At 44.3% G+C, this 11,149-nt stretch overlaps 1 long non-coding RNA gene across 1 annotated transcript; it reads left to right on the forward strand.

Moving 5' to 3' along the window:
- The first annotated feature begins 985 nt into the window (after nt 1-985).
- LOC144151395 (uncharacterized) lies at nt 986-9,175 on the forward strand. The gene is made up of 4 exons (XR_013318862.1): nt 986-1,283; nt 1,356-1,419; nt 4,108-4,268; nt 9,104-9,175. It is a non-coding gene; the product is annotated as an uncharacterized LOC144151395 (long non-coding RNA).
- The last annotated feature ends 1,974 nt before the right edge of the window (nt 9,176-11,149 follow it).

The raw sequence follows: 11,149 nt of genomic DNA on the forward strand, positions 1-11,149 counted from the left end.
CGAACACACCTAATTTACCAACAATTAGTTGCGAGTGTGCGATGATGTTTCGGCATGTTTCGAAACAATGTGAAGGCATTTTTTTTACAATGACCAGCAGCACAATTACTCGCTGAAACGTTTAATCATAGTAAACAATGGAAACGGGCCGTATCTAAAGTGGCCGTTCTTTGCAAGTCTTAAGCGGTGGCGGTACCTCGTATGCTCAAATTTTGCTTCATTAAAAATGTCCCATTTTTGGAGGCAAAACTTTCCCAATCATGGAAAAAACAGCCTACTTCACAGGTCGTTTTATTATTTGCATTCCTAGTGGTGGATAGAGTTTATCCTAACAACGAAGCATTCGAGTGAACCCGACGCAAGCTCGTGCCTGCGGAACGCTGATGGCTTTACGTTCCGACATTCTCCTCTTTTATTTCCCCCTACTTCGGCGAGCTTCAGCAGACCCGAAATGTGGCCAGCGGGAGGGGTGTCTTGGAAAAAAAAAACCGTAGAAGACAGAGATGAGAAGGGTGACTTTGGAATCTTCTGGAGACTGCTGCACTTCCCGACGCCTTCCCAGGCAGCAATGGCTTAGGGGCCAGCGCCGCCTGAACCACTGCTTTCCAATACCGTCTTTCTTTCACATTTTTCTCATACACTCTCATTCCATCTGCACCCACTTCCTCAACGCATCGAGTTTAACGCAGCCAAATAATGTCGTCGGAGCAACTTTCTTTTCGCATAGTAATAAATTACTTCGAAAGTCTCGTAATGTCAGTTTTTCAGTACTAAGTGCACTAGCCAGAGAGAGAGAGAGATAGATTCAGTCAATGCCATTTTTCATGTTTCTATGGTTACATTAAACATAAAATACTGCACTTTCAAAGTTTTCAGCGCCAATTTTGTGAAGTCCCTGCTGTTATTCTGTGATTCCACACTAAACAATAATCACAAAATCAAATGTCTCACACGCAGATTGCTTTTTTTTTTTTTGAGACTTCTTAAATGTATTGTTTGTTTGCAATAACCGTGCAGCAGACTCAAAATTCAAACCATCGCCTCCTTTAAAGGAGGCGATGTTCAAACGTGGCCTGCAATCATGGTGACGCTGCTTACTGCACCTCCTCGCTGGCTGCTATGCACGCGGTACCGCATTCGTCCATCGCACACGGTTAGACTGTTTGTGTTGTTTTTCCTTTTCTCTGCGCGGAGTGCGTTGTTCGCGCCGCTTTTGCGGCATTTTCATGTGATCTTTCGCACGTTCGGAGTTATCGCTTGGTCGACAGATAGCGTGACAGCAGGTAAGCGTCATTTTATTGCTTTTATTTTAAGTGATGCGTCACAGGGCGCGTTTAATGAGTTTACTCTTTCAGCGCAACATGTGCGACGCGGCGTGTGAAACGTCGCCGTGAGACACCCGTCGTGCTTTTCGAGAAGGTAAGCTCTCTTTTACAATTTCTTTGAAGTCTTACCACTCGATGTTGATCTTGGAGGGCCATCTTAGTGCAAGCGCAAATTCACGGGCTTTGCATGCTCGCACGACAGCGCGGCCTGGCACGGCGAAAGTCTGACACGACTTGCCAACTATCACACGCTTATGGCGCTGAGTGCATCTGGCGCGGGAGAGCATCTCACGTTGGTCGGCGTTTCTGAACAGCCGTAGGTTGTTACTGGCGTCCAGTTCAAACCTAGCTGGCCATTTTATCACGTAGTTTTCTGCGGCATTTCCGCAGTCCAGGAACACTGTCCGAGCGCCGCATGCATGTTCAGTTCTGATTGCAGTGTAAAGTTCTTTGAGAAGTACGCTTACGAAGCTGCCGCGAGTATTCGCTGTTACTTCATAAATTATACTCGCACATCCTTTGTGGGAGTGAGGCTGGATGCCAGTTCTGATTTTGCAAAGCTCATTCAGCCGTAGAAGGCGCAGCTCACAGAACACATTTTTTTTTTCTGTGTTAAAGGTGGCGGTCATACGAGTACAGATGTTCATTAATGTAACTACGCAGCTAAACGTTTCTCCGTGCAGAACATAGACGAAGGAATGATTGCTGCAGGGATATTTACATTTTACTGATAGTGTCATTTCCGGATAACACTGCAGGATAAAAAGGTGCAGCTGGTGTAGACAGACCTTTTCCGCGAGGCTCTCCAACTTTGAACCTTTGGCATTTCACAGCAGTGTGCTGGGGGGTGTATGCTATGTCCCATCAATTCACACAGTGTGGTTTTCAGGAAATATGAAACCTTCATGAGCCACATCTTCAGACACCACAAAAAACAGGATGGGCAAACAGACAATGCTGCTTTCTTGTGTTCTATGCTGGCATGTGGGAGCCACTAGTCAACACGTATGAAGCACATCTCACATTGTGGATCACTGCAAGAATGGGACCGCGTCTGTTGTGCGTCCTTCCTCGGGCTGTGTCAGCATGTTGAGGTCAGCTGGCCCGTTTATGACCCCTCGAGCCTAGGTGCCACAGAGAAGCAAAGGACACAAAACTGCAGTCTGATGACCTAAACAATGATATTGTAATAGGACCACTTTATACAGACTGGAAGAAGTGAATAAACTTGAAACTGCCACAGGGCCTACCCATTCGCATTGATTCAGGAGCCCAGTGACAGCCAGTGCAGAGATGTGGACCTTTTCACTGAGAATTTTGCACTGCTTCTGCTCAAGCTACAGCGCCAGCAACATGTGCAGCAACAGCTATCACGAGCTACTTTATTTGGTATTTGCTCCAGCAAAATACATTTAGAATAACATAAATGGCCACCCGTAGATATACTTCGGTGGCACATGGGATATTTACTTTGTTTTGCCCTCTTTTTATTTTCCTGCGCAATTACTAAATAGCGTATCTCTTGGCTGCCGTGCTGTCATTTCATCTTATGTTGTCTGTGACTGTACATTATCAGGAACCGTGTGAACAATCACTATGTTAAGACGAACCACGTTAAAGATCTCTGGGTGGTCAAAGGTAGTCCGAAGCCCCCCTCTGAAGAGCACCCCATAGGCCAGGTGTACCTTTAGTGCATTAAACACCATAATTTATTTACATTTTTAAAATTCTTTTTGGAGACTTGCTTTTATTGGTGAATTCTATGCCTGTTTACCTGCTTCAGGCCACTCAGAATGGTACTGACCTGCCAGTAGCTTACTGGCTGAGGCATGTTGCTGCTGTGCACAAGGTCACAGGTTTAGTCTGAAAGTTGGGCTAGTTGGTGTTGACTTAGATGCATATTACCAGCGAAAAAACAGACAGGGACGAGGAAAGAAGCAGACGGGACACTCGCTAGTGTCCCGTCTGCTTCTTTCCTCGTCCCTGTCTGTTTTTTCGCTGGTAATATGCATCTAAGTCACAGGTTTAGTACCTAGCTGTAACTACCGTATTTATGATGAACGTATTTATGATGAAGGTGAGGTATTAGAGGTCGTGTGTACATTAAAAACTCTAGGTGGGCCAATCAAAGGCCAATTGCACTCACATTTCGCCTCGGCCAAATTTATTTTTGACATGCAGTACATTTCGCTACAGTACATATCGCCGAACCAAGTGGGACATGACTGGTAGCTCCGTGAAATGCCTTGTTAATCAGTTGGAACTGCTTAAAAACTCTCCGTCGCAGACGACGCTGCGCCTGCCAGCAGGTTGCGCAAACAGCCATGAAGCGGAAGCGACATTGCAACCAATCAGGTGCTTGGTCTTGGTCCTCCGGCCAGCTAGGGTAATTAGTCAAGATCCGCTGGGCGTGCTTCCCCTATAGTTGCTGCGAGTGCAGCGTGGTTGTGTGCAGGTTTGCTCTGCGTTGGCTGGCCGCTCGTTTGCCGGCTGCAATGTCACCAGCCTGGCTGTAATGACCGCGCTCTTCTCAATTTTCAGTTTCAAAATCGCCGATTTTTGATGGTCGTTTAATGGTCGTTTGTATCTTGCTTTTGAGGCAGACTAAATGGAAGTAGTTTTCAAGAGGTCTAATGTTTCAGTGCACTTGGCGTTGCACTATAGCATTGCACTATAGCATCCCGTTGCCCCAGCGCTGAGCCCCAAATTTATTTTTAATCAAATGCTGCCACTTGGTTACCTTGAAAGGCAAGGTTTATCACATTTTTTCGGTTGCTTGCAGGAAGCATCTATCAGCGGCGCTGCTGCTTTTTGCGAGCAAGAGGTGCTATTCACGGAGCCGATCAACTTCCGGGAGGCAACTTGCCTGCTGCTACTTCTGTACTGAGTACTCAACCTGGAGCATGCTGAGCCAGCAGTTACAGCAGTGGGATTTCTGCAGAGGTGAGGCACATTTTCAGGAGGCCTAGCTTTGGTTTCCTGTTTGATGCGTGCTTTGGTGCTGAAGTAATTTCTACTCGTGCCCACTACTTTCTTGGTAAACTTGGACTGTAGTGCAGATTTAATTTTTTAATTTTCAATGAATTTTCTTTCACAGGTAACGTGTCTGCCCGGTTATTCAGTCAAGCTGTAGAGCAGGAATTTCTGCAGTTCTGATAGCTTTTGTATAAAAATTCTGGACTGGATAAAAAAAAGCTTAAAATAACCTGGGTTGTTCAGTAAGAAAGCTGTTGTTTTACTGAGCTGTGTTCTCCTCGGTTCCCTGCTACAGTGGGTGTATTTGTGTTGTTTAAGTGATCATATTACCCCACCTAGGTGCCCAAAATAATTGGGGACCACTGTTTAGCAAAAATCACAGGCCTGGCTCAAGGGGTCATATTACCCCACCTAGGTGCCCAAAATAATTGGCGACCACTGTGTGGCAAAAATCACAGGCCTGGCTCAAGTCATAAAAACTCAGATTAAAAAAAAAAGAACATAATAGCTTATGGTGTGTATGCACTGGCCCCTTGACTGCACGGCGGCACTGCCACGCTCACAACGCATTTCCCAACGAAAACAATGCTTTACGGCGTTGTGTTGGCAAAAATATTTGAGGCAGTTTTTTTTTCCCTGCATGATTCGTGGGTTTGCAGATGCCTTGTCGTAAGGAGTAGCCAGGATTTTTTTCCCTTCAGAATGCTGGACTGCACTGTTCACCCTTCCTACAACTCCGAGCCGTAAACAAGATGCGAAACGGGAGTTAACCTATACCTGTAGCATAGTATTTATGCCAACGGGCATACTGTCGGAAAAAAAAAAAAAGATGCACAACGAATGCAAGCGCGTAGGGCAGTGCACCAGAACGATCTGGCTATATACAACAAATTTTTAGAAAAAGTTTCGATGATGGGGCAAATCAGTCCTGAATCTCTGGCGCGCATTTCGCTGCAGTTGAGGACGATGTGGTATCGAAGCTTTTATCTCGCACCTCGCCAAATTCCCAAAACCTTGCGTTAGGGCTTGAATTTTGTACAATTGTTGCCAGCTAGCATTCGTTATTAAGGGGGCACGTGGGTCTTTGGGACCAAAAAAATTGCCCAAAAAAGCATTTTTTTAGGTATCACTTCTCTCCTAATTTGCACAGTTTTTCCTCCAAAAATTCTGTACGTGGAACAGTACAAGGTACTTATAAAAGCCACAGAAGCCCGATTTCAACAAATAAGTAATGATTTTCCCATAATTCCCCACTTTTTCTCCATGAGTGGTATCGCAGGGATACAAAATTCTCAAGAGGTACATACCAGGATGTAGTGCAGCTAGGAAGATAATTTCTTTTGCACTGTGAAGCTGTATGTGTAAACCATCCGATAAGGGAAGCAGATTTTGCATTTTGTGTTTCAGTAGTTGTTTAATTAGCATTATTTGTAATTGGTTAGCAGGAGTACATCAAACCTAGAAGTTATAATTGACATAAACTTGTATGTAACTGAAAAACAAAAAAACTGCTTCCAACATTTCATTCTCCAAAACTTCTGGTATCTATTCATTGTCTTGCCATTTTCAAGTACAGTAGAATCTCGATAAACGGAAATCGGTTAAACTGAATTCTTGCTTAAACGGAACAGTAGCCTGTAAGTTGGTTGGTTTTGTATTCAGATAACGAAAAGATACTCCCGGTAATCGGAACTAGAATTTCTGCGCCATTGTGTAAACGGAACTAGAAATGGAATATCTTGTGAAACCCATCGGCATGAGAAGCAGCTTTTTACGATTCCGGTTGTTTCGTTTTTGTTTTTTGTTTTTTTCTCCTCCATGTTTTTTTTTTACCTCGTTGGCCTCGTAAGCCTCGTCTCATTATAGTGGTCAGCCGTGTTAGCGCAACGAATGCAACATCGCAGTTCTTGTTCCAGTCGTTTGGTCTCGATTCAAGACGCTGAGGTTATAGGGCTCAGCTCCTGCCTTGTTTGTGCCATCGTGGTGCTATTCACGCTTCATTACCGCGTTGCCGTATTCTACATTCGGTGGCTCGTAATACTCACGAAGTTGAGGCCTCTAGCCTCCGTGAAGACGCAGTTTCAAGGACTCAAACAAAAATAATTGATGCATTTTGTAGTGCGCAGCAACTAATTATTGCGAAATCAACTTTGTGAATGCTGTGCCTAAACCTTTTTTTAGTTTTCTTGCTTTCTAAAAAACTATCAGCTACATTCACCTTCTAGTGCTTAGAGTTCTGCGAAATGGTATGAAGAGTGCGTACGCACACAAATGTGCACTTTTACACATCTATCTCAGTAAACGGAACTCCTGTTAAATGGAACTAATTTTTCCGGTCCCTTGAAGTTCCGTTTATCGAGAGTCTACTGTAATTATCACCACTCAACGCTTTTGGATTACAAAACTGACCGCATTATTTGGTATTTGACTTACCAGGAGCCTTTTGACAAAAAAATATTATGGTAATGCACTACGACTGTGGGTGCTGTATTTAAGATGTCTTCCAGATAAACCAAATATTTGTTAAACAGACCATAAGACACCCAAACCACTTTTTCACTCTGCCTTTGCAGCCAGGCAGGCTGCCAACAACAGTTCCCAATTGAAACAGAATGAGTTTTAAGACAAGCATTTAGTTGAAGTATTAGGTGTGGCAATATGCTGCATTATCGTAGGCACAGTATGCTTATAAGACAGGATCACCCGACTAGTTGGAAAATAGGATGCACATAAATATATATTTCAAAATTCCTGCATTTGAAAAAAAGGTTGCCTGAAAAACGTTTAATTTAGCAGTAATAAATTTATTTTCAAACCAGCCTTTAAACGGTTGTTTACCGAGCTGCAGTTGATTATGCAACCTCTGGCGGCATTATTTCCTAGTGCTTGCCTGGCCAAGTGAATAAACTATAAAGCAATCCAAGACCGGCAGTTTGTTTAATATTTTGGTGCAACGGTAAAAAGTGGCAGAACGTTGCCGTCAGGCACAGCAGAATATCTCCAGCAAAATCAGACATATTTTCACCAAACTTTGCGAAGTACTTCAATAATGGTTTAATTCCATAATTACTCAATGAATCCGCCATCGGCAGCAATAAGTGATTCGATTCGGCTTCACACAAACGGCTGCATGCACGGATCTGGTGCCCCTTAGAGTTGTTGGCCGTTGAGTTAAAAATGGCAGCCCTCAGCCAGTATTTTGTATTATGCGGTCTTTTGTTGGCTTCTCTTCCAGACATAGTAGTAAAGAGGATTTAAATCTGGAGAGCTAGGAGGCCACAAGTTGGGAGTGACGGGGTCGCAGACGTCAGCCGGGCACTATTGGATGACGCAGGCGGTGTGGGCAGGAGCTGCATCTTGATGAAAGACGTGATCTTTCTTTTGAAACACTCTCTATCCATAGGTTTACAACAGTAGCAAGCACATCCACGTAACCGTCAGCGTTAACGCGGAGTCCTGCAAAAAAGTGTGCTAGCATGCCATCACCCTCATTGTGAAAGATGGATAGCACCACCGCCGGAGAAATTAAGGGGTTCTGACGATGTCTGTTCGCTGACTGTGCTTTTTCCTTTTCATTACACCTGCCATGTCATAGCCACAACACACCACCTCCGTCTGCACTTTGTAAACTGCGCTCCTTTCAGAAAGGTAGCATTTTCAAAGTCGCTGTGGTGCGCAATGAGGACTGCGGGGCATTTTATTTCCTGCTTCAACTTGTACACTTCCATCTCTGAACAAACTGCACAGTATGAAGCATAAGGGGTCGGCGTATAAGAAGCCATACACCTAAATATATATGATGAGCCTGCTCGTGTCTATGGCGATAAGGAATGGTGTCCTCAAATACCTCGCTCACCCGGTACATTGCCTCAAGCCTGTGAAAATGCTACTGTATAATTCTGTTTTTCATTCCAATTTAAATTCTGTCAACTTGTTTCGGGTACTTCAAAGTATTCTTTCCCACATTAAGAATATTTACTTATAAAATTTTTTTTCATCACGTCTATAACGCAAGTTTATAGGGAGCTAACCAAGGACCTTTTCCTGAAAGGTGGTGTGATAATAATTTTCATTGTATACAATTATTGGTTGAGTAGTTGATTTAAAGGAGCCATGAAGACAAAATGTGTTTGTTTTATTTGACAGATTATTGTTTTATAGTGCCCCCAGCACTTGTCCAGCAGCAAACAATGCGTAATTCACTGAGAAATTGAACAATTTAAGACAAAAGTTTCATTCTCCCGCTGAATCGCGTGTTTCGTGCTGTCTGTGATTGTGTGTCCAGAGCAAGTCTTTAAGCGAACATGAGTAGCCTGACTGAGGCTGCGGTGTACAGCGGAACGCCTTGTTTACCGACAGTTCTCCTAGATTGCGCCACAATGCCACTCAGGATTGCTGTCTACACTTGCTCTGTTTTTCACCGGATTTGCACCTGGTTTATTTTTGTAATGGTTGACAGCAATCATTTCGTGAAACATTGAGTGTGCTCAACAAACAGGGTCACGTCGTTTATGCCAATTGGCCAGTGTCATGCGAGACAATCCCAAAGCGCCAGACTGTGCTGTGCAGCTATAACAAGCATAGTGCGTGCTCTACGCACTACTGCTTTTAAGTTAAGAGCACCAGTGCGTACTGCTGTGTGCTGCAGCCTTGTCAAGCTGTCACTACAGCTTTTTTTACCACTGCTTTCTCTGTGTCTCTGTTCATGGAGCAGAGAAAGTTGTAATGCAAATAAATTGAGTTTTAGGTTAAAAATTTTGTCAAGTGGCTAATTGCTCTTATTTTTTTCTCTCCCTTTTTAGGTGATGCCACGGAACAAGGCAGAGGGTTCAGTTTGTAAAAAATAAACTGTATGTATTTTGTGTTCAACCCAACTCCTGTGTCAGAGTCTTTTGCAGGCAGAGCTACAGGCTGTGCCTGCGTGCATGCATATGGTGAAAAAGCATGATCAGATATACTAGGCTGGCATGGAACCCCCCCGATTTTTTTGACATTTTTGTAATCCTGAAACTGCCCAGTTTAGAAATTACAGGAAGGGCACAGCAATAAATCACCTTCACGTTTTTCTGTTTACCACAGTTTTCTTTACAGCGGGCGTTTACCATTATGGACAGAAACGAGAAATTTTCCTGCAGCATTGCTGAACGGGACATGTTCCTTACATTTTCCCGTAACTTGACGGAATTTTAGAAAAAAGTTTCTGTTATGGACAAAAACGAGAAATTTCCCTGCAACACTGCCAAACGGGACGAATTCCGTACACTTTTTTCCCATGAATTGACGGAATTTCACGGGACATTTCCCGTTATGGACAAAAATGGGAAACTTCTCGTCAATACTGCTCAACAGGACATCTACCGTACATTTTTTCCCGTGAAGTGATGGAACATTTCCCGTTGTGAAGAAACACGATAAATTTCCTTTCAACGCCCCCAAGCGGGGCATGTTCCGTTCAGATTTTCCCGTCAATTGACGGAATTTTTTTACAGTGCGTGCTGTTATCTGTTTGATGTGTGACGTGTCGAAGTTCGGCTCTCGCGATCAGCCGTGTGTGGTGCGTCGCAGTTCTCCCGGAGTTGAATGTGTGTCTGTGAAGCTGCGGCGCCGCTAGCTCCGATACTGCAAGAAACACATCGCAACCGAGGGGTGCACCTTTTACATAACTTTCCCGTTGTATATCTGCGCAGTTGGTAGCGATGTGTGGCGGTGTTTGTGCGTTTTGAAATGTGAGGGTGTTCCCAGTGCTTTAGTGCCGCTGGTGGACTGCAGCGTTCCCAAACCAGCGTCGTGAGTGCTCCGCTAGTTCGCCTATTCTAGTGGCCGCGTGATGTGGTGGCAAGTGTGCTTTGTGCAGCAACTGCAGTGTGTGTCCAGGCTGTGCTTTTTTTTTCGCGTTCAACACTGCCTTGTTACGTGATGTGTGCTTCATGCGAGATGCTGCTTCCGTTTGGGACTAGTTTTCGTGGTCATTTCACTTGCAGCTGTTGCTTGTTTACGTATGCCGCATATATGCGCTAGGTAAAGCTTCCATGCACCACTATCCGAAAAAGTACCTTTACTAATGAAGCACATGGTTATTGTAATGTAATCATGCAGTCATGACATATTCCTGTGAGTAGTGTTTACACACCGGGTTCACAAAATGGTTTCTATCATAAACCTTTTCAAATGCCCATTTACGCTTTTGTTATAGTTGTTTGCTTTAAGCCACACCAAAGTTGGCTGTGTTGTGGTCTTCCCTGAACTCTTTATTAAAATGCCAGCTCTGTCAATCATCAGTGAACATTCTGAAAGCGGAGTTGGGGGTAATTCGTGTTCCGTGGGCGGCACACGTGACTTCTTTTGAGAATCCCTTTTTGCTCCCAACATATCCAGTATCGTTCAGCTTGATTAAGCTCGTCGGATATGAGGGGTCCCAATTTGCTGCTTTGTTGTTTGGTTCTGGCGATGAACTGAAAAACCCGAGCTGTGACTCTGATTAGCTTTAAGATTTTGCCGTAGTGTTCCAGATCGATCACGCCCGACTCAGTAGGTGGCGATGTTGCCGCTGGCAATGATCTTGTTTTCTTCCTTTCCCCTAGTTCGATTTCATCGTATATCGCTTTCGGAACCACTCATTCCCAATATGCATGCGGGACAAATCCACAGTGCTTTGCTCCGCTACTGTGCGTTTTTGGCCAGCTGCATGGCTGGGATGTCGCGAGCTAGATTTTCTCTTCCCGGATAATGTCTACATACGCACTTGTTCGCGAGGCGTTGAATTTTAGTGACTCAGTTGCGTGTGAACTGCTTCCAGCGGCCAACATCTTCATGAATCCAATAGAGTGCTGTTGTTGAATCTGTCCGTA

Source organism: Haemaphysalis longicornis, unplaced genomic scaffold, assembly GCF_048455015.1.
Source record: "Haemaphysalis longicornis isolate Haplotype H1 unplaced genomic scaffold, Haemaphysalis longicornis Haplotype H1 scaffold_9, whole genome shotgun sequence".
Taxonomy (NCBI): Eukaryota; Metazoa; Arthropoda; class Arachnida; order Ixodida; family Ixodidae; genus Haemaphysalis; species Haemaphysalis longicornis.